General features: G+C 37.0%; 1 pseudogene across 1 annotated transcript in view; it reads left to right on the plus strand.

The window, feature by feature from the left end:
- The first annotated feature begins 15,060 nt into the window (after positions 1-15,060).
- LOC145293713 (1-deoxyxylulose-5-phosphate synthase YajO-like) overlaps positions 15,061-23,029 on the plus strand; it is a 59,961-nt pseudogene continuing 51,992 nt past the window's right edge. Inside the window, exon 1 of the transcript XR_013869753.1 lies at positions 15,061-15,288. The product of XR_013869753.1 is annotated as a 1-deoxyxylulose-5-phosphate synthase YajO-like (transcript). The remainder of the gene's footprint in view (positions 15,289-23,029) is intronic.

Raw genomic sequence — 23,029 nt, forward strand, 5'->3', positions numbered from 1 at the left:
TTTGCCTCCAACTTCACACTGGATCCTGCAAACCAACCCTCCCTGACTTTCCTTTGCGGACAGATGCCACACTAGATGATCTGAAAATTACCCCTTCTCAGTTGCATGCCATCATAAAAAATCTTGACACTTCAAAAGCATGTGGACCTGATCTCATCCCAGCTGTGCTATTAAAAAAGTGCTCCGCTGAATTAGTGCCGGTTATCTCCAAACTTTACAACAAATGCCTCGCTTTCCTGATTGTTAGAAAACCGCTTCTGTGGTACCAGTTTTCAAGAATTCTAGCGAAAGAACTAACCCAGCAAATTACCGCCCCATCAGCCTCCTCCCACTTTTCGCCAAAATATTTGAGTCCATTATTAACCAAGCTCTAGTCTATCACCTTACAGATGCTAAACTTCTGACCGACCAACAATATGGATTTAGGCAAGCCCGTTCCACGGCAGACATCCTAACTGTAATCTCTGAGCGTATATACCATTCACTTGACAAAGCAGGGGAGGGCAGAGTGGTAGCTTTAGATATATCTAAGGCTTTTAACAGGGTATGGTATGAAGGTCTTCTCAGGAAAATCAGATCACACGGTATCACTGGAAGAATCTTTAACAAAATTAAATCTTTCTTAGATAAGAGAAAAATCCAGGTTGTCATCGATGGTCGTATATATGATATAAATGTGGGAGTGCCCCAGGGGTCTATCCTCGGACCTCTATTATTCCTAATATTCATAAATGACCTCCCTGACAAAATTGTCTGTGAGATGGGTATATATGCTGATGACACCACTCTCTATAACCAACACGACAGGAAAACAAATGAACACATATCTAGAGAAATGGCAGAAACACTAGAGGATGACCTCCAATCTGTAGTGGAATGGGAACAAAAATAGATGGTCACATTCAATGCTGCCAAGACTAAACTTGTTTCCTTCAATAACTACAAGAAACCTTCTCTACAACCAATAGCAATGGCCAAAGACTCTTTATCTGAAAGTACATCTTTTAAACTCCTCGGCCTAACGTTCACAGGAAACATGAGTTAGAAAAATTACATTGAGAGCATTGCCAGAAATGCTGCGAAAAAGGTAGGTTCTCTGTACTGTGCTAGAAAACTACTAACGCCCGAAAGTATCCTGTACCTCTATAAGGCCATCATTCGCCCATATATGGAGTATTGTTGTCATATTTGAGTTGGTGCATCTGCTACTAGTTTCTCACTCCTAGACAGGGTTCAAAAGAGAGTCGCCAACCTAATAGGTCCTGAACTGTCATCTAAGCTTCAGTCTCTGTCCCATCAACGAAATATAGCATCTCTCTACCTGTTCTACAAGTATAAAAATGGTGAATGCTCTGACGAACTGCAAGCACTTGTGCCCCCTCAGCGTAAATACTCCCGACAAACCTGACAAGCAGCAAAATCTCATCCCTTCACAGTAGAGATCCCTAGATGTAAGAGAGCTTTCTACTCCAGTACTTTCTTCCCTAGAACCACTGGACTTTGGGATTTCCTTCCGAGTGCCTGCTTCCCCAACTGTACTGACATGCAGAAGTTCAAGTGTAACGTGAACTGACATCTTGCTGCCCAACTCCCCACATAGTACCCCTGTAGCTTATATCCCTGATAGTAACCCCCTACAGCAAAGTGGGAATGTGCCTTGTTTGGGGTTAAATTGCCATAAAAAAAAAAGAAAGAAAGTGAAATAGAACACATATCCATAATTGTTTAATTTCGATTTAATTAATGAAAACTGAAAAGTTTTTGATGAAACGTATATATATATATATCTTTATCATTAAAAACAGAAAATGAAAATGACACATTCATAATTGTTTAAACTGGGCGCTGCGGTGCCATTTGAAAACCAAAACATTTATTGTGTAAAAATGTTTCAAAATATAATTGTAAAGATATTTATTGAAAAGTCTGTGTAAGAGAATATAATTTTAATATAGCAATTTAAAAATGTTTTTGTTATTTATTTCCTACTTCAGTCATACTTTAAAATACTGATTTCTCCCTCTGATTTTAACGACAGGTGCCTGCAAAAAATATAGAAGTACCAACTACTTTTTTTAAAAGTCCGTTAAAATATTGACAAGAATGTGCATATGTAAAAAAAAAAAAAAAATTAAAAAATACCCTCTCGATGAAAATTCCTTCAAAATTAAAACAGGTTTCAGTCACACAAAAAGTTTGTGCATCCTGGAGCAACAAATACATTCGGAAGAAATCTTTAGCCAAACAAATTTGACTAAAAATGAAAACCGAAATTGTAGAAAATTTGTGTCTCTGCCAACCTTATGAGTAAAAGTTTCACTATTCTGGCTTTTTCTGTTGCAAAGTGCTCTACTAAATTCTTCATGTCAGTTTCTCATCTTAGTTAATGTTCAATGCTTCTAATAGATAAGTCAGCCAGCCTTTCTTGAAACATGGAGTTCTGACGAAAGTTTTTAGTTAGTTTCAATTTGTTGAAATTTTAGTTAAGAAATAATTTTTATTTATTTTTTATATACACATATTCAACATCTCGACATTTAGGGAAAGGAACGCACTCTTTGACTGGCCATTTGCAGGTCAATTCCATCATCATCATCATCGTTATAATTCCCTTCCAGCAGTCTGTTACTCCCCCTCCCTCTCTCCAGAGGGGGGTGAAGAAGGGAGGAAGAAAAAACTTTTCCCCATTTTCGTCAGATCCCCTGCTTGCGAGGAGGAGGTTTTATTTCGAGCTCCATCAAAGAGATTTTGACGTTAAATTCGTCACGTTTTTTTTATCCTTTAGAAAAAGACTTACTAAATTTTTATCGTAATTTTGTTCCAGTTATTAAAAAGCAACAAGGTTTTATCTACTGGAAAATTAGTCTCAGTTATTAAAAAGCAACAAGGTTTTATCGACTGCGAAGTTAGTCTTTAAAGGATTAACAGAAACCGGTTGAGTTTTGAGGATTTCTTTTCTGTAAAAGACAGAAATTAATTTTGCCGTCAAGACGAGCAGATTATTGGCACATGTGACCTACAGGAAAGATTATTCAACCGAAGTTTCCTTGATAAAAAAAAAATATTCCGTTAATACCAGAATTTAACCCGTGTAAGAATTATTTTATTTGTACACATAAAGCCTACCAAAGCGGCTTTATTGTTTTCTTTTATTTCCTTTGAATTTAAAGGTATCTGAGCCTACAAATCATACCAGGCAATCAAGCAAACAAGTTGTTAAAGTTCGATATTCCGTGTTGATAACTCTATCTCGAATGAAAAATGACACATGTCTCTGGAGATATGAGTTTCTTACCGCAATGAGTGAGCGAATATAATAATACACGACCTTCGTTAATGTTTCACGGTAAATTGATCAGAAAAAAAAAAAATTTTGATTATTAAGAAAACAGACCCGGAGTTAATTTCTTTACTAGAGAATTTAATCTTTTCACGATGATGTTTTTAAAGATCTATTTATATTTTTAACAGTACCCAGAAAAAATTAGGATCTCAGGTTTTTATCGGATTTAAATACTAATAAATGACTACATCATTTTAATCTTTTCGATCGTGACAAGGTTTACAATAATTTTTTGCGCAATTCTCTTTAAGCTCATCAGCAAATCCACTTGCTTTAAATTCAATAACTGTAAATCCTTCCTGTCTATATTGTAAAAAAAAAAAAAAATGACATGCTAGCCTTGATTCGAGAAATCTGGCCATCGATTCATATCGAAGGACTCTGTAACTTTTTACTTATAATTTTTATTTAAAACAGGTAATCAAAGAAACAAGGAAACACCAGTTCGACATTCCGTGCTGATAACTCCATCTGGACTATCGAGAGACACTCGTTCTAATTCTTCAATCACTTCCAAAATCTCTGTTGTCTGAAAATGCATCGACTTAACAGCTCCTACCTTTGTTTCCCATCTTGTTTTTGAAAAGTTTTTAATGGTAAGCTGGATCAGGTGCTTCTTCACAATAGCCCATTGCTTCATTGACACAGCAAATAAATTGTACATGCGTTGCAGATAACCAAAGAAAGAAATGCAGTCTCCTATGAAAATACCATACTTGGACAGGAAGTTGAACATATGTCAAAAAGTCCTTTCATAATAGTGTTCTTTTCAGTAAGGCGACACTTTTATCGTTCCACCTTGTATAAAAGAGTCCCTACATCGGTAGTAAGTTAGCTAGCATATATATATATATATATATATATATATATATATATATATATATATATATATATATATATATATAGAGAGAGAGAGAGAGAGAGAGAGAGAGAGAGAGTCATCCACATACAGTACTGTTTCGCTGTTTCACAGCTCATCAGTGCGGCTAGACAGGCAACTGCCTCAAGCCAGGATCGAAACCCGACCGCTTAAATGACAGTCAAGGCTTCTCACAATTACACTGTACGGCTGCTGCTGTGTGGGTAATGAATTAACAATGTTTTGACATCGTCCAAATGCCTCTGCTTGATTTGTTTACACAAAGAGCGTCGCTTACTATGCTAACGGCAGTTGTATATCATTTCCCGATATGCTCCACCCAAGATAGGGGGCATTATAGTCGCCCACATACAGTACTGTTTCGCTGTGTCACAGCTCATCAGTGCGGCTAGACAGGCAACTGCCTCAAGCCAGGATCAAAACCCGACTGCCCAAATGACAGTCAAGGCTTCTCACCATTATATATATATATATATATATATATATATATATATATATATATATATATATATATATACTGTTTTAACAAAAACAAAGACTTCAAAGAATGGGTTGATAGCAACAAATAGTGTATTTCATTGTTAGTTACAATTGTTTCAAGACCATTCGGACAAATTCAAACATTATGTCATTTGAAAATTTTCACAAGAACAGCCTTTCTTCAGACTTATTGAATAAAAAACACTTTAACAATAAAACATTATGGAAAACATTTCCCTTATAAGGAAAATAATACAAGCGAAACCATTTTACCTCTATCGCATCCTTGCAAAGAATTATTTAAAGATGTATATATTTACCTTATTTCGTATCTCTATTTAATATATATGTATATGTATATATGTATATGTACATATGTATATATATATATATGTATATACATGTTTTCAGTTTTCTGGCACTGAACACTCACCATTCACCAGAGCCCCGTTAGTGTAGCAGAACTTACGATGTGCGCGGGGGGGGATGATTAGATTGGGAGAAGCTATATATGACTGGATCCGCACTGCCTTGTGGGATAAAGTTTTTGAACCAAGGTTAAGAGTGAGGTAACCCTGACAGAAACCTCCAGAGCAGCTTAGGCCCCGCTGACTGCAGCATTCATAACCCACTGGCATAACTAAGTCCCAGTCATGTGTAAATGAAATTAACGAGATAGAAGGAGCTCCTGCAAGCCATGGTGAAGGCAATCCTTCTAGGAGAGGATAACTCTTACAAGAAATCTGCGCTCAAAGCAATTACCAGTCATCTTGCAATGGCTTGTCACTGGGTTATTGTTGCGGAGACTTAGCGAGTGGCACTCGTGTCGTACAAGCGCTTGTCACTTTAATATAACAATGTACAGATGTTACTTGAGATCTATCTTTTATCTTTTTCTATCTTATCTTTATCTGTCGTTCTTTTCTATTGCAAGTCCTATGGCAATGGAGAAGTGACAACGTGTACAGACTTGACCAGTTGGAGGTACACAGTCACAAATCTGCACAGAGGCGACAGGAACCCTATCTTTACATCATTGTTGTGCCTTCACATGAGGCTACCTCCAAGTGAGGGTTCCTGTGACTGTACAGCCCTATTCAGGGAGAGCACTGTTCACCCAATGTCTTGGGAAAGTGCTAGAAAAGGTGCACTAAAAATTGTCTGTCATACTATCACTGGTTAGTTTCCTGCGGCTAACTGTGGTTCATGTAAGCAGGAAGAAAACAAAAATGTATCTCCAAAAAGGAGTAAAATTCAATTTATGCTGTTGGAATGTACGCACTCTTCTTGATAAAGGGTCATCCAACCGTCCAGAGCGCAGGACAGTGCTTGTCACTGCAGAGCTTCGGAGACTTGATATAGCTATTGCTGCTCTATCAGAGACCCATTCTCAGGAGAAGATCAGATGACGGAGGTATCATCAGGCTACACTCTCTTCTGGATTGGTAAACCGAAGGGTAGCTGTAGAAATGGATTTGCGATTAAAACATCCTTGGTTGATACTATGGAATTTCCTTTCAGTATTTCTGACCGCATCATGAAACTTCGTTTTCCTCTCTCACACAACAGATTCATCATTATTCTTTTGGTCTATGCACCAACCCTTCAAGCAAATGAAGATGACATCTTGTGTTTCTATGAGTCTCTGCACTCAATTGTTGCATCTACACCAATTAATGAAAAACTTGTTATTCTTGGTGATTTCAATGCCCGTGTTGGGAAAGACTATGAGACCTGGGGTGTTCTTGACCGCTATGGTATCGGTACCATGAATGCTAATGGCCTTAAGCTACTAGAGCTGTGTTCAGAATTTAATCTTGCTATCTGTAACACTTTTTTTGCCATAAGCTGAAGCACAAAGCTACTTGGATACATTCACATTCAAAGCATGGTCACCTAATTGACTTCATCATAACTCGAAAATGCAACATTCGAGATGCATATGCTATTGGTGTCATGCACAGTGCTGATTGTGACACCAATCACAAGTTGGTGAGAGGAAAATTTAATCTACAAACCTGTAAGAAAGTTTGTCATAGTGGCGTTAAGGTGCCTAGCCGTATTGATGTCGCCAATTAAAGTTGCCTGAAGTTCAAAAGAGTATGGCAGAAAATTTCGATAATCTTGCATTTGATGGTACATGGGTGAATTTTGAGACTTAGGTTTATTCTGCTGGTGCTGAAGCTCTTGGTTTCAAGAGGGATAAGAACAACGACTGGTGTGACGACAACAATGTTGAAATTGATCAGTTGCTGATGAATAAACAGACAATTTATGAATCTTTACTTCATGAAGATCATTCTGATCATACAACTAATTTGTGACAATACAAAGAGGTCAAAGCCACATTGCAACGTGAGCTAAGAAAAATGAAAAACCAATGGCGGATGAATATAACGGAGCAGATCCCAAAGGCGTTTGACACAAAGAATTCAAAGGAATTTTATGGACTCTTGCGCCAAGTATTTGGTCCTCCTACCTCTTCAATATCTGCCCTATTGTTGAAAGATGGTTCTGTTGTCATTAAGCATCCAGAAAATATCTTGAAAAGATAGCAAGAGCACTTTACTGATGTGTTTCACAATCCCTCAGCAGTAGATACTGATGCAATTGATAACCTACCACAATGTGATATCATATTCAGAATGGATCGTTTGCCTAATCTGGTTGAGGTGCAGTTGGCTATAGCACAAATCAACAATGGCAAGGCACCTGGTTTGGATGGTGTTCCAGTGGAGCTTCTTAGGATTGGAGGTGTGAATATTGCTAATGCTATCCTTGGTTTTGTTGAGGAAATCTAGGAAGGTGCTCCTGTTCCACAGGATTGGATTGATGGTGTCTTGGTGACCCTCTTTAAAGGAAAGGGACAGAAAAATGTTTATGACCACTACCGTAGGATCACACTTTTGGAAGCTGCTGGGAAAGTTCTTGCACGACTTCTATTAAACAGGTTTTTTTTTTTTTTTTTTTTTTTATTCAATTTTCACCCCAAACAAGGCACAGTGCCACTTTGAAGCAGGGGGCTACTATTAGGGGATTAATTAGCGGGGTCATTATGAAGGGAGAAGAGTAGAAAGATGTTTGTTAACATTACACTTGAACTTCTGCATATCATTGCAGTTGGGAAAGCAGAATCCCGGAAGCGAGTTCCAAAGACCCGCAGTTCTGGGGAAGAAACTATTGGAGTAAAAGGCTTTCTTGCACCTAGGGATCTCCACTGTAAAGGGATGAGACTTAGTAGCTTGTCGGGTTTGTCGGGGGTAGTTACGTCGGGGAGGTACAAGTGTTTGCATTTCGTCAGAGCATTCACCATTAAAGTATTTGTAGAACAGGCAGAGGGATGCAACATCTCGTCGATGGGACAGAGGTTGAAGCCCAGATGACAGTTCAGGACCTATCAGGTTTGCGACTCTTTTTTGAACCCTGTCCAGGAGCGAGAGACAAGCAGCAGATGCACCAGCCCAGATGTGACAACAGTACTCCATACATGGGCGAATGGTTGCCTTATAGAGGTATAGGATACTGGCAGGCGTAAGTAGTTTTCTAGCACGGTAGAGGGAGCCAACCTTCCTTGCAGCAGCCTTGGCAATGCTCTCAATGTATCTATTCCAGTTCATATTCCCTGTAAACGTTAGGCCGAAGAGTTTAAAAGAAGTACTTTCAGGCAATGTGTTCTTGGCCATTGCTATTGGTGGTAGAGAAGGTTTCTTGTAGTTATTGAAGGAAACAAGCTTAGTCTTAGCAGCATTGAATGAGACCAACCATTTTTGTCCCCATTCCACTACGGATTGGAGGTCATCCTCTAGTGTTTCTGCCATTTTCTTGGATATGTGTTCATTTGTTTTCCCCTCATATCTGTTATAGAGAGTGGTGTCATCGGCAAATATACCCATCTCCGAAACAATATTATCAGGGAGGTCGTTTATGAATATCAGGAACAATAGAGGTCCAAGGATAGACCCCTGAGGCACTCCCGCATTTATGTCATATTGTTTGGATGTACGTCCGTCGAGGACAACTTTGATTTTTCTATTACTTAAGAAGGATTTAATTACGTTATGAATTCTTCCAGTGATTCCATATGATCTAATTTTCCTTAGAAGACCATCGTGCCATACCCTGTCAAAAGCCTTAGATATATCAAGGGCCACCGCTCTACCCTCCCCTGTTTTATCCAATGAACGGTATATACGTTCAGAAACTACAGTTAAGATATCTGCTGTTGAACGGGCTTGCCTGAATCCATATTGTTTGTCAGTCAAGAGTTTAGCAGCTGTTAGGTGCTGGACTAGGGCTTTATTAACTAAGGACTCAAATATTTTGGCGAAAAGCGGGAGGAGGCTAATGGGGCGATAATTTAGTGGGTCAGTTCTTTCACCAGAATTCTTGAAGACTGGTACCACAGAGGCGGTTTTCCAGCAGTCGGGAAAACAAGATTCGTTAAGGCATTTATTGTAAAGTTTGGACAGAACTGGAGCAACCTCGGCAGAGCATTTTTTTAATAGCACAGCCGGGATGAGATCTGGTCCACATGCTTTAGAGGTGTCTAGGTTTTTTATAATAGCATGTACCTGAGAAGGGGTGATTTTCAAGTCGTCAAGTGTGGCGTCTGTTCGCAGAGGAAAATCAGGGAGTGAGTGGTGTACCGAGTTCAGTGTGGAGTTTGAGGCAAACCGACTGGCAAGCAGATTAGCCTTGTCAGTTGCCGTGCAAGCAACCTCATGATTGTTTGTTAGTGGGGGAATAATTGACTGTCCATTATTAACTACGCTGTTGTAGATTTTCCAAAAATCCCGGGTTCCTAATTTCTGTGCTTCGATGCGCTTTCTGGTGGTTTCAGAGTAATCTGACTTAGCTGTGTCTATCACTCTCTTACAATTATTTCTAGCTTCTATAAACTTCTGTTTATTTGAGCTGGACTTATGTCCGTTGAATCTGCGGAACGCATGCTGCCTTTGACAAATGGCAGCTGCACAAGCAGAAGTAAACCATTGGGGGGAGTGGGGCTTGCTATAGTATTTCCGTGCGGGAACATGTGCTTCAATAGCAGTTTTGAACCATTCAGTTGTCTCATTTGCACACTGTTCCGCTGGAAGAGTAAAGATATTTTGCCATGGGGCATCTCTGATGAGCTCCCTGATGGCTTCCCAATCAGCCTTTTTGTAATACCTCGTTGTTTTGAGTAGTGGGTCTTCAGTTTTAGGGCGAGAATTTAGGCTGATTTCTACCATTATCACAGCGTGATCAGCATTCCCGAGTGGGCTATGGGCATTTGTTGTACAGTCATTGGGAACTGTTGTCAGAAAGAGATCTAGAAGTGAGGCATGTTGATCGTGCTGGTCTGGGAAACGTGTCGGAAATGTAACCATCTGAGATAGGGAATGAGATATAGAGAAGCTATATGTGGCGCTACCAGCTACGTCTGTGTGATTTGAGAATCCTAGCCAGTTACTGTGGTGGACATTGAAGTCACCAAATACATGTATTTGTGCGCTAGTATCGAGGGAGAGTGCTATATCTATGCTGTCTGAGACTTTGTTTATTAGGGTACAGTCTTGGTTTGAGGGAGAGCGGTAGAGAAAATATAAGTAGCTAATATTGTGTTGCATATTTAGTCTGAAGCACATAAAGGCCTGGCCCTCTGATTCTAGTTTTATTTCTCTAGTTAGGGGGAGGGTGTTTCGAATATAGACTCCAAGTCCATGCATATGTCTGTCCGAGTCCTTACGGTAGAGTGGGAGATAACCAGGCATGTTAAAGTGGTTAGAGGGTATGGAGGAGTGAAGGTTAGTTTCACTTAATGCTAAGATATCCGGGGTGTTTACAAGGAGAAATGACTCAACATCATCTAAGTTAGTTCTAAGCCCGCGGATATTAGTAAATGCAAGCCTCAAGGGAGGAGGCAGGTTGGTTTTCTTTGAGTTTGGTCCTGGTTTAAACGTAACTTTTGCTTGAGCTGTCATTTCATTTTATTTTATTTAAAAGTTTCAGTTAGGGTGGATGAGTGAGGGGGTGCTGGACAAGTAGTTGTGCAGAATACCAGACATGCAATACAAAAGGTTACTGGAGGATGTTTGTCCTAATGCTATTCCATGGTCACAAAGTGGCTTTAGGTCTGGCAGAGGAACTATGGATATGATTTTTCAGTCCGGCAAGTCCAGGAGAAATGTATTGAACAACAGATACCGCTGTATCAAGTGTTTGTGGATCTAACCAAAGCATTTGACACCGTTAACAGAGATGCTCTCTAGTTGATCTTAGAGAAAGTAGAGTGTTCTCCAACCTTTGTTAGAATATTCAAGGAACTGCACAGAGACATGAAAGATCGAGTCTCGTTTAACGGAAAATTGTCTGATGAAATCCCAGTTGACAATGGTGTCAAACAAGGTGATATTCCTGCTCCTATTCTTTTCTCTATAAATTTTGCTGCTCTACTTGCTCATGTGTTTCGAGGTTGCGATAAGGGTGTCATGTTAAAGTTTCGAACCACAGGTCACATTTTTAATCTTAGAAGATTTAATGCCAGAACCAAGCTGCATCATGTCTTGGTTAAGGAGTTACTGTTTTTTTTGTCGCATACTGAGACTGATATGCAGCATATAATGGATAGCTTTGCTGACTCCTGCACTGTCTTTGGTCTGAGGATCAGTCTGTCTCAAAAAAAGGTGATATTCACTCCTGCACTGGGTCAGTCATATGTGGAGCCGAACATCATGGTCTGTGGTGCTAGACTAGGAGTAGTTGATTCATTTGTCTACCTTGGTAGTTCTCTGTCGAGAGATGACTGTCTCGACACTGAAATCTGCAGATGAATTCAGAAGGCATCTGTAGCTTTTGGAAGGTTGGAGAATAGAGTGTGGTCCGATCGTGGCATCACAGACAGGACTAAGATCTGCGTTTACAAGACCTGTGTGCTAACCACACTGTTGTATTCATCGGAGACATGAACATTGCATCAAAGGCACATTAAATGGCTTGAACGATTTCACCAAAAATGCTTGAGATGTATCTTAAACATTAAGTAGCAAGCACAAGTACTTGATACTGAAATCCTTGTGAGAGTATGTTGCTCTAGTGTTGAGACCCTTGTAATCAGATCTCACATGCATTGGGTGGGTCACCTGGTTTGAATGAAAGGTTGTATGCTGCCAAAACAAATATTTTACAGGAAGCTGGAAAATGGCAAGCGCCCTCAACACAAGCCTAGGAAAAAGTTCAGGGCTCTACAAAGAATGATTTGAAAGTCTTACAAATCAACATCGACACATGGGAAGAACTTACTCTACAAAAGCCGAAGTGGCGAAAGCTTGTACGTGAAAGTTGTGATGCTCTAAAGAAAAGAAAGCAATTTGAAGCGAGATCTTCGCAAAAGTTTAATTGATGATGTTAACACACAGAGCTGAAAATGCAACACTTGTGAACGAGTGCTTTTGTTAAAAGCCGGCTACGTCAATCACCTTCAGTCGCACAAAATCCTGTTCAGGTCAACTTTGCACCTATTAGCCTGAACCAAACGATCTGTTTAATATACAGCAAAGTTTGAAAGTCTACTGCTGGTTTGAGAAGACATGTGATTGTTTATAGGAATACCCTTCAACCTCCAGAGGAAGTCAACTCAGTGGAAATTGCTCAATTTGTATGTCAAATCTGCCTCAATATGTGCAAATCTGCAGCAAGAGTGCAGAGTCATCTGAGATGGCATGGGTGATGAGATTGGGAGAACTCAATGTGACGGCGATCATCTGGAAAGATGCAGCAATCATCATATATATGTGTGTATCTATATATATATATATATATATATATATATATATGTATATATATGCATATATATATATATTTATATATATATAACTTTATATATATAAATATAGTAAGTTATAAACTATATATGGCGATTAAGCTACACTGAATATTCCGCGTTTCATCCACTTCTTCAGGACTCTTCAGGCTTAAGCCTGAAGAGTCCTAGAGTGGATGAAACGCAGAATATGGCGACGATCAGGTTGGCTTTGGTGTTGTGGGAGGTCATGTTCGTGATGTTCTTGACGTATAATCAAGCAAAGTAATTATATGAACTTAAATTATTGAATTCCATTTGTTGAACTGCAATTTTATTTACCATGTTCTCAACATTTGTCGAAACAAACCAAACAGCCATCTTGAATTATTGGATTTCCATTTGTCAAATTGTAAACTCATTTTCCAGTTCAATCCACAATTGTGGAAACTTTACTCTACTAGACTATGCCGCCATTTTAGGCCTACTATTTCGACACTCATTGATCTGATATCTTCAAAAGGAATCCAGGTAAGTGTTTGTGATGCACCAGGCTCTATTTAATTATACAAGGTTATTTGTCATCTGAGGAATTTCTTTAATTTCTTTGGAAATCACGGTTAATCAGCAAAAAAAACAAACTTTGGATTCATTGAAGAAAAACATATCTCTCTCTCTCCTTCTTTCTCTCTCTCTTCTTCTTCTTTCTCTCTCTATCTCTCTCTCTCTCCTGCCCCTGTTCACTGGACACTCCAGCATTGACGATCTTCACGTGAAGATAACTGCTGGTCGACCTTTAACAGCTCAAGGAACTTTCAATTCTTCATTTTCTTCACTCGATTACTATGCAACTTTCTAATTGAAGACATTGCAAAGGCTGCTGCAAAGAAGGTGGGTACACTCGACTACTGTCCAACTTTCTGCCGCTAAATTTTTATTTTTATTTTATTAAATTTTTATCCCAAACAAGGCACAGTACCACTTTGAAGTAGAGGGCTACTATCGGAGACATAAGTTGCAGGAGTGTTATGAAGGGAGATGAACTTTTAGGGGGATGGGATGTGGCAGGAGTGGGAAAAATAGCATTCATTGCCCTAGTCAGGAAACAAGGTCAACCACTGGTGATTCTGTCGAGTCCCTGTGATAGCACCTCTACGCCTGGCTAACAGGCAAAGAAGGAGTATGAAAGCCGGGTGCGAGACAAAGCATATCTCCTTAAGCAGTTTAGAAAGGTTGTCGTCCAGGACTGAAGAGGCCTCCCTCCCCTACACGGTGGAAAAATAAACAAAACAACATTATAGCTTTATTTTTAACCTTTTATTGAAAAAAATTAATTCAGGTAACTTGATTATGTAGTAAAGCTGACAGCTATTCAATGTAGCTGCCTTCAGCCACAATCATCACTTTGATACTGGTCTGGAACTGAGAGCATGCCTTTTCCACAAGCGTCGATGGGAGTTTGATAAATACTCGGTGGATGGCAGCGATCAGGCTGGCTTTGTTGTTGTGGGAGGTCTTGTTGGTGATGTTCTCGACATATGACCAAATGAAGTAGTCCAATGAGTTCAGGTCATGAGAGGAGGGGAGGGGTGAGGGTGGGGAGTGAGAGAAGGGTACAAAGTTGTAGCACTCCTTCTGAAGCCAAGCCTGAATCTCAGTGGACTTGTAGGCCGGCACCAAGTCCTGCTGCCACACCCAGAATCTGCCAGCGGCCATCTGATTGCAATAAGGGATCACTACACTCCTCAGTACATCCTGGTAAACTTGACTTTCAAGCCAACTTTGAAGATGTGACATAGCGTGATGTGTCCCTCACTTGAAACCACACCAAAGACTTTGTTTTCATCACCCTAGGCACGTCCCTGTTATTTGTGGCAATCCAGTGGTGCTGGCAATTTTCTTGTTGTCATCGGTAGATCGCATGAGTTGTACAGCGGCTCATCTCTGATCTCACTTGCTGAAAATTGCGTAACTTTCAGACATGATAGAAGGCTCTTATCGCTCTTGGGATTTGCACACCATTGGCAAACTAGTAGATGGTTTGCAGGAAAAAAAAAAAAGAAACTGGTTTTCATCAAAGGAAATGGAATCATGTCGTCTTCTCTAGGGAGACAATTTTATCGTTCGACACAGAGCACAAATAGTTTGAGGTCATCAGCATACATCCATCATACATTGTAAAACAAACAGAGGGATGCAATACTGCAGTGATACGACAGGGGTTGGATCTTGGTCGATAATACGGAACCTATTAAATTTTAGACTTTTTTTTAGACCTTGTTAAATAAGGAAGAATCTAGTGGTAGATGCACCAGCCAAGATATAGCCACAATACGCCATGCATGGGTAAATGGTGGCTTTGTAGAGATATATACAGTACTCTGCAGCAGCCTTGGCAATATCCTCAATATAAGTCAATTTTTATAACTTGTCAAACAGCTATAGACGTTAAACTATGGATAATGATGATTATGATGATGATGATGATTGGTAAAATTCTATAAATTCCTTACGTTCAGTTAGATCGCATACCACGAAGTCAAGCGCGATATATATGTGTGTTTTTTTTCCTTTAATCTACCTTCGCATGCATCGGTGGGTTTCATTATTGTGTGGACAAAAGAACATAACCCCAAACTGAAAAGATTTTTATTTTTCCAGTTGAGCTCCAACGAGAAATAACTTTGAAACATGTCTCTCGAATCTGAATCAAACGAGAAAAAAGAAACGTTTTGCTACAAAAACCTGGGAAAATCGGGGCTCAAGGTGTCAAATATTTGTCTTGGAACGCTAACTTTTGGTGAGGTAAGCTTGTTTATTTATTTTTTTTAATTTGATTGTTGTATTACAATCCACAGAGGTACAAAAAAATGTCACAAAAAAAAAAAAAAAATATATATATATATATATATATAACAAATAAATAAATGCTATCAAAGACAAGTTATTTTCTACCTAATTGAATTATTTTTTACTGAATGTACAATGTTTATTCGGTTGGAAAAACAAGTAAGATTGAATGCGACCGGGGAACAAAACAAAAAAAATGGCTACGCTGTCTCTTTACATCTTTACATCTTTGCAGTCTCGATAATCACTACAAAATAAGAAATAAAACAAAATGGTGGTAGAAACTTTTTGAGGTCTTGTACACTTTAATCAAGACATTAAAAAAAATGAAAATATCGAAAAAGTTGATATTGTACGTATCCGTTATGGAATGAAGTTTAATTTCATCAAGTAGTTTTTTTTTTTGGTACTTATACAGTTTAGTGACGACATTAAAAAATGGAAATATTGAAAAAAAATTTTATTGTACGTAACTGTTATAGACTGAAGTTCTCCGAAAAAAAATTTCACTTCATTTGATCAAGTAGTTTTTTTTTTTTTTTTTTTTTACAGCGAAAAACAATTATTTATCACGACGACGTCAACGTGGCCATTTTGGAAATGTACCTAGCAGAATACCTCCAGTTTAGGCCAAATTTCGCAATCTAGCCTTTTTTTTTCTCGCCATATTGAGATGCGCCGCACCGCACAACACATCTGCAATTTTTTTACGTTTTTTTTTCTTTTTTTAAATCTGCAATTTTTTTTTTTTTTTTTTTTTTTTAAATAAAAATACTATTGAATATGCAAAGAAATTGAAGAATGCAAAGAATTGAAGAATTTTTATACGAGATTATTTTCGAAACATGCGCAGTTGGACCGCATGGATAACTTCGAAACTTCGTTTATTTACTTCTGTTACAAATTAAAAAAAAAAAAAAAAACACCCCAAAAATGGCATCTGCCTTCGCAAAAAAAAAAAAAAAAAATCTCATTCTGGTGGGGGGAAAAAGGGCTAGATTGGCCTAAAATGGAGGTATTCTGCTAGGTACGGCAGTTACCTGCCCTTGGGGAATTCCTGAGCCTGCAATAACATTTCCAAAATGGCCACGTTGACGTAGCCGTGATAAATCAATAATAATAATTTTTTTTTTCATTATTTCCATTTTTTAATGTCGTCACTAAACTGTATAAGTACCTTTTTTTTTTTTTTTTACAGCGAAAAAACAATTTATGATACCGAGCAAAAAATTCGATTTTTAGGAAGAAAAGCTAGTATTAAAGATGGGGAGGGAGTATCGGTGCTTTAAACTGAGTTATCTCCCGCGGCGTGGTCCGAAAATTCCAAGATGGCTATCTTCAACGTGCTGTCATAAAAACGTGTTTTTTCCGCCATAAAAAAAAAACAAAAACAAGAAAAAAAAAAAAAAAACTACTCGATCAAAGTAAGTGAAAATTTCTTCGGAGATATTCAGTTCAAAACGGATACGTACATTACAACCTTTTCTTTTCTTTTCATTTTTTAATGTCTTGATTAAATTGTACAAATACCCCATTTTGTTTTATTTCTTATTTTGAAATGATTATCGAGCTATCAAAGATCTCAAGCAATTTTTTTTTCTTGTTTTTCGGTAACGCTTGTAACATAAAAAAATGTCACACAGAAAATATAACAAATAAATGCTATCAAAGACAAGTTACTTTCTACCTAACTGAATTAGTTTTTATTTAATGTACAATGTTTATTCGGTTTGAAAGATTGAACGCGACTGGAAAACAAGAAAAATAGCCAGGCTGTCTCTTTACATCTTTGAAGTCTCGATAATCACTACAAAATAAGAAATAAAACAAAATAAATATCACGGCATCACTTATTGGGTGGGTTTCTACCATCATTTTGTTTTATTTCTTATTTTGACGTGATTATCGAGTTATCAAAGACATTGTGGCCATTTTTTTCTTATTCTTCGGTAGCGCTTAATATTACTTGTTTTTCGAAGCGAATAAACATTTTACATTAAATTAAAACACTAAAAACTTATTCAGTTAGGTAGAAAATTAACTTGTCTTGCCTTTGACATTTATTCGTTATATATTTGTTATTCGACAACTTTTTCGTACCTGTGTGGATTGTAATACAAACTTTAAAAATTTGATTAAAATATTTTGGCGCTTGTACAGTTTAGTGAAGACATTAAAAAATGAAAATATAGAAAAAAAGTGGGTTTGTATTACTGTACACATAGATTCGAAAAAGTTGTCAAAAAACAAATATATAACAAATATTATCAAAGGCAAAATAAGTTACTTTTCTACTTAACTGGATATATTTTTTTGTATTTTTATTCAATGTAACATGTTTATTCAGCTCGAAAAACATGCAGTGTTTACCGATGTATTGGAAAATTCAAAATAGCGGCCGACACTCTCTTTAACATGGTAAGTTTAGGAAAAGGTGTTATAAATAATAAACTAGACAAAATACTATTTAAAAAAACACCGAATATATGTCAACTTATGTCACGGTAACATATAACGAGCGAATTTCTAACAGTATTTTGTCTAGTTTATTATTTATAAAATCTTTTCCTGAACTTACCGTGTTAAAGAGAGTGTCGGCCGCCATTTTGAATTTTCCAATACATCGGTAAACACTGTATGTTTTTCGAGTTGAATAAATATGTTACATTGAATAAAAACACAAAAAATATATCCAGTTAGGTAGAAAAGTAACTTATCTTGCCTTTGATAACATTTATTTGTTATATATTTGTTTTTTGACAACTTTTTCGAATCTGTGTACAATAATACAAACCCAAAAATTCACTTAATTTCATCGAGTATTTATTTATTTATTTTTACAGCAAAAAAAAAAAAAAAAAAATTATGACGGCTAAATAAAGGTTTGGAAATAATTTACGACGAAGCAAGAGGGGGGGGGTGAAATCGCTAAAGGGAGATAACTCTGCAGAAATCGTGATTTCCCCCCCTTTTTTTGGCCAAATTTCGTGAATTTAGTCTTCTTTAGCCCTCTTTTAACAAAATACTAGGAATGGACATTAATCAGCTATATAAAAAAGGCGCACATATGGAAGCTGTGCACTTTATTTTCGTTTTTTGTGCAATAATGAAAAAAATGCAAGAAATCCAATATTTAAATATTTTTAAGCCATCTTGCCCAAATTAGCCTGTTAGACATTTACAATTTGGAAACAGAATACCCCAAAACGTCAAAGGGTTGTAATAACAATTCTGTGTGAAGAAATTGAAAAAAAAAAAACAAAAAAAACAAAAAACAAAGGCGGAAAAAAAAATACAAAGGTGGTTATCGCATCCATATGTGCACCAAAAGGCAAAATGCCTTAAATTTTACTGGTAAAAAGAGGTAAAAGAACATAGAATGTTGGAAAGATAACGTAAGCATACGGTATAAAAAAATAAAAATATTTTATTAAATATTTTCGAAAAATAGAAATTTAGAAATTATTTTTTTTGGGGGGGGGGTAATTAAAATTGTAAAAAAAAAAAGGCTAATTTAGCGAAATTTGGCCAAAAAGGGTTGGTGGGTCTGCGATTTCGGCAGAGTTAACTCCCTTTGGCGCATCCACCTCTTGCTTCGTCGTAAATTATTTCCAATATAGCTACCTTTATATGGCCGTCATCAATAATTGTTTTTCGCTGTAAAAAAGAAAACTACTTGATGAAATTAAGTGAAATTTTTTTTCAGAGAACTTCAGACCATAACGAGTACGTACAATATAACTTTTTTTTTATATTTTCATTTTTTAATGTCTTGACTAAACTGTACAAGTGCCAAACTATTTTTATAAGCTTGTTTATTTCTTTTTATTCATTTTTATGTTTTTTATTTTAGAAAATGAAAACAGATATTTAATTTTGTTCTATGTTAATTTGTACACCATTGTTCTCCCTCAAAATATATAATTAGCTGCCCCGACCTGGCGTTTGTGGGAACATGAGAATTAGCAGCGAACCGGATGTTAATGTATCCACCATGAGAGACAACATGAAAAATCGTTTTTTGCACGTGGCTCCACGCATCGCTTCCGCTTGGGACGAAAAAAATAAGATAACCACAAAATAATTATCGACCAATGGCAGAGCTCCGCACCTAAAATAAACACCTCAAATATCACAGTCGCTGGGAGCCGGTTTGCCACTATAAAATTAGGGGACCAAAAGGAGGGAAGTGAACGCACGGACGGATTCTCCCACCCAACCTAAAGAGATGAAGAAGAAAAAGAAAATAAGGCACCAGTGAACTGAAGCCGACTACACTCTTATGTTATGTGCCAAACGCCTTCAATTCTAAACAATGCCTAATTCACACAAACCAAAGAAGAGAGGAGGAAAAAGAAGACGAAGACGCTGGGCTGCTAGCTGCTGATGAAAAAGTCACTCACTTTCCAGTTACAAGCCAGGACACGCATCACCGACAGCGGGATGACGACCCCAACCCTAACCGTCTTCATCGTCCAAAAGATAAGTTACATTTTACGAACATTCATTCCTCGTCAATTCATACATACCTACAAACATTTTACGAACATTCATCTCCTTTGTTAAATCACATTCCATCCTACGAACACTTTGCCTCTCCTAAAACAAATTGTTGGTAGTAAATAAAGTCGGTTCTCAACCTTCAATATTCGTCTGTCTTTAATTATATGGAGTCAGAATCTACACACTTCCAACGTTATTCATTTCAGGTATTCTTGGTTGTGGCCTCTATGGCATCCCTTTCCCACCTCTAATCCATTTTCATAAAAACCGAGGCCACACGTTTTCCGGGAGTGTTTTTAATTAATTATTGGGTCAATGTCAAGATTCTTTCCAACTCAAAAATAAATCTTTGCTGGCCACAAATCTGATAATCAAATCCGTCGCAAATTTACGGTTTGCATGGTATTAACCCCCTTTTAATTGACCTAAAAAAATTAAGTTTCCACGAGCTGTTTACAAAAGCATATTTTATGTTTTTCATTTATTTTTTTTTGGGGGGGGGTATTCAATTATAGAACTTGTGTAGTTTAACAGGTGTTTCTGCAGTTTAATTAACCGTTTTTCCATGGAGGGTCGGCCGCCACAACACACCCTCCATGGAAAAACGTTTAATTATATATTAAATGAATACCCTCCACCCTCAAAAAAACAAAAAAGAAAACAAACGAAAAACATAAAATATGCTTCTGCAAACCGCTCGTGAAAATTTACTGACAGCAATATTTTTACTCTTAAATGAGGTGAGAACTTTATTTTATGAACAATATTTCTTGTCATTTAAAATGTCCGTCATGTATTCATGCAGTGCAAGTGCACTTGTGAAACGTCAAGTGACTATGCGCATGCACACATTTTAGTAAGAAAGTGAGAAAAATGAATATAATTAAGAAAGTGAAAAAAAGATTGTCGGTTTCGATATTGGGAAGCGGAAAAATATCCGAAAGGGTGGTGGTGGTGTGTGGGAGGGGGGGTCATTTCGGCCTTGAAGCCGAAAAATGTTTTGGTGGTCCATGTTTTGGCTCTTTTTGGCGTTTTTTTTTTTTTTTTTCTAAATGGGAATCAAGATGGCAGCCAGCAAAAACTAATGGTTACGTTGGATACTAAATGTCTTCAAATATGGATAACTGCATGTTTGCGCAAAAAATAAATGCGATATTAGTTCTCAGCGAACCCTAAGTTTTTGTTTTTGTTTTGTAAATATATATTTTTTCTTTTAAATATTTAAAAGTTTTTAAATATATTTTTTTAAAAATCTTGCTCGGGAACATTCGAATGTCTATTTGACCTGTTTACAAGTTAACAAACAGCCAACAGCAATGTCAAGGTTGAACAACCGGTGCCCCTTGAATTGTTCGCCTATTTTTGTTGTCTGCTATGAGGTATCTAATCTTTACTTGATCCAATTTGTTTAAACTTCATATTGTGGAATACTGGAATTTAATATCATTTAAAGCTTTTTAAAAATAATTATTTAGAATTTTTTTTTTTTTTTTTGTTTTAATTCAAATTTTTTCTGGAAAATACAATTATCAAGAAAGTGTTTATTTATTTCTTTTTTTTTTACATAATATTGATTTTATGTCCAATTTTATTCACAACTTTAAGGTAACTGAAATAAATAATGGGATTTATATATATATATATTTTTTAAAATTATTTGATCTTTACAGCTTTCAAAAAAAAATTTTTATGGACCTACATTTATTTTATTTAGTTTTCGTAACATGAAATATAGGGTGGGTAGAACACCTAAAAAAGTTAATTTCCTCTAATATATTTAACAAAACCTACTTTTATGTAAGTTTAATAATGACTATCGAATATTTTAGGAAGATATGACTATTATTTGATTTTTGCTAGATTTTTAAAACAGAGGTATGTTTACGGCTGTTGGAAATTTATCCTCTTTCAGATAAATTCGACGTGAAAATACTAGCCTGCAGAAAAAAATAAAAGAATGGAATGAAAAGGGGTGGGGTAAAGAATAAAATAGAAAGGTCTTGTTTTAAAACGAAGAGATTTTATTTACAAGAAGTTGCAAATTTTTCCCTTTGCAGACATTAAATACAAAAATAAGAACACCAAAGTAACAAAAAATGCTGGTTCTTATATTGAAAATGATGTATCAAAGAATGAATACAATATTATATTCCTAATCACTCTCTCAAATGCAATAAATTTAAGGAAGTACTCACAAAATGATGGCAGTCAGCACATGTGCTTTTTTTCTCAATTTAAAGTCCTTTAAAAATTACTCTCCTTCAAAATACGTGCAAACCGTAGCCACGTAAATAAAGTCTGCCGGGTTATACTTCTTTGAAGTAAGGCTCATGAAATTCCATATCCGTGCCAGGCAATGAATCCATGTCCACTCTCCAAGCCGCCGGAATCCAAAAGAGGCCGATTTTTGCGGTGGGCTTGTGACGTCATCAAGGAGCTAGCATTGCCCTTTTTCTTCAAATTAAAGGGAGTTTTGTACGAACCCAAAATACATGAAACTAAGATCAATAAAAGATATGAAATACAGAAAATCAAAAATAAGAACCAGAATAAAAATATAATAAATGTATACAGGGGGAAGCACAATTATTGGTACAAAAAAATTCCAACACGGCTTCAAAAACGTTACTACATAGGAACGTTGTTTTAAAGTGTCGATAATGTAAACATGATTTTAGTCTCGCATTTTCATTATTTTAGTAGGGGAACCTGGGGCAAAACGAGATACTTAAGGGAAAAAGAACTGTCGAGTCAAAGGTAGCATTGACATATAAACCATATTCTGTGTACTGAACATTCAAAGTATTGGAAAACAATACCACAACAAAAAAAGATGAGAAATTATTTTCAAAATAAACATAGAAATTCAGCTAACTGTATTGTCCCGTTTTGCCCCATGCTTGGGGCAAAACGAGACGGATCTTGGTCTGAATAAGTCAGTCTTCACAGAGCTCCCAAATGAAGATTGGGGTCTTGTTGCATTCGTCTAGACCTGCACAGCCGTAGTGAGCCCATTTCCTACAGTCCCCTTGACAGACTACCCAGTTTTCTGCACTCTCAGAGTACAGTCCGTCACAGTACAAGCACTGTGTATCTTCTTCCTGCCACGTCTTCCTCTGGGATGAAAAAAGATGTTTTCTGGCTGAGCTGACACCTTTGCCTTTAACCTTGGTTTGAGTCTTTGACACCACCT

Source organism: Euprymna scolopes, chromosome 15, assembly GCF_053919585.1.
Source record: "Euprymna scolopes isolate OS-2025 chromosome 15, ASM5391958v1, whole genome shotgun sequence".
In the NCBI taxonomy this organism is placed as follows: domain Eukaryota; kingdom Metazoa; phylum Mollusca; class Cephalopoda; order Sepiida; family Sepiolidae; genus Euprymna; species Euprymna scolopes.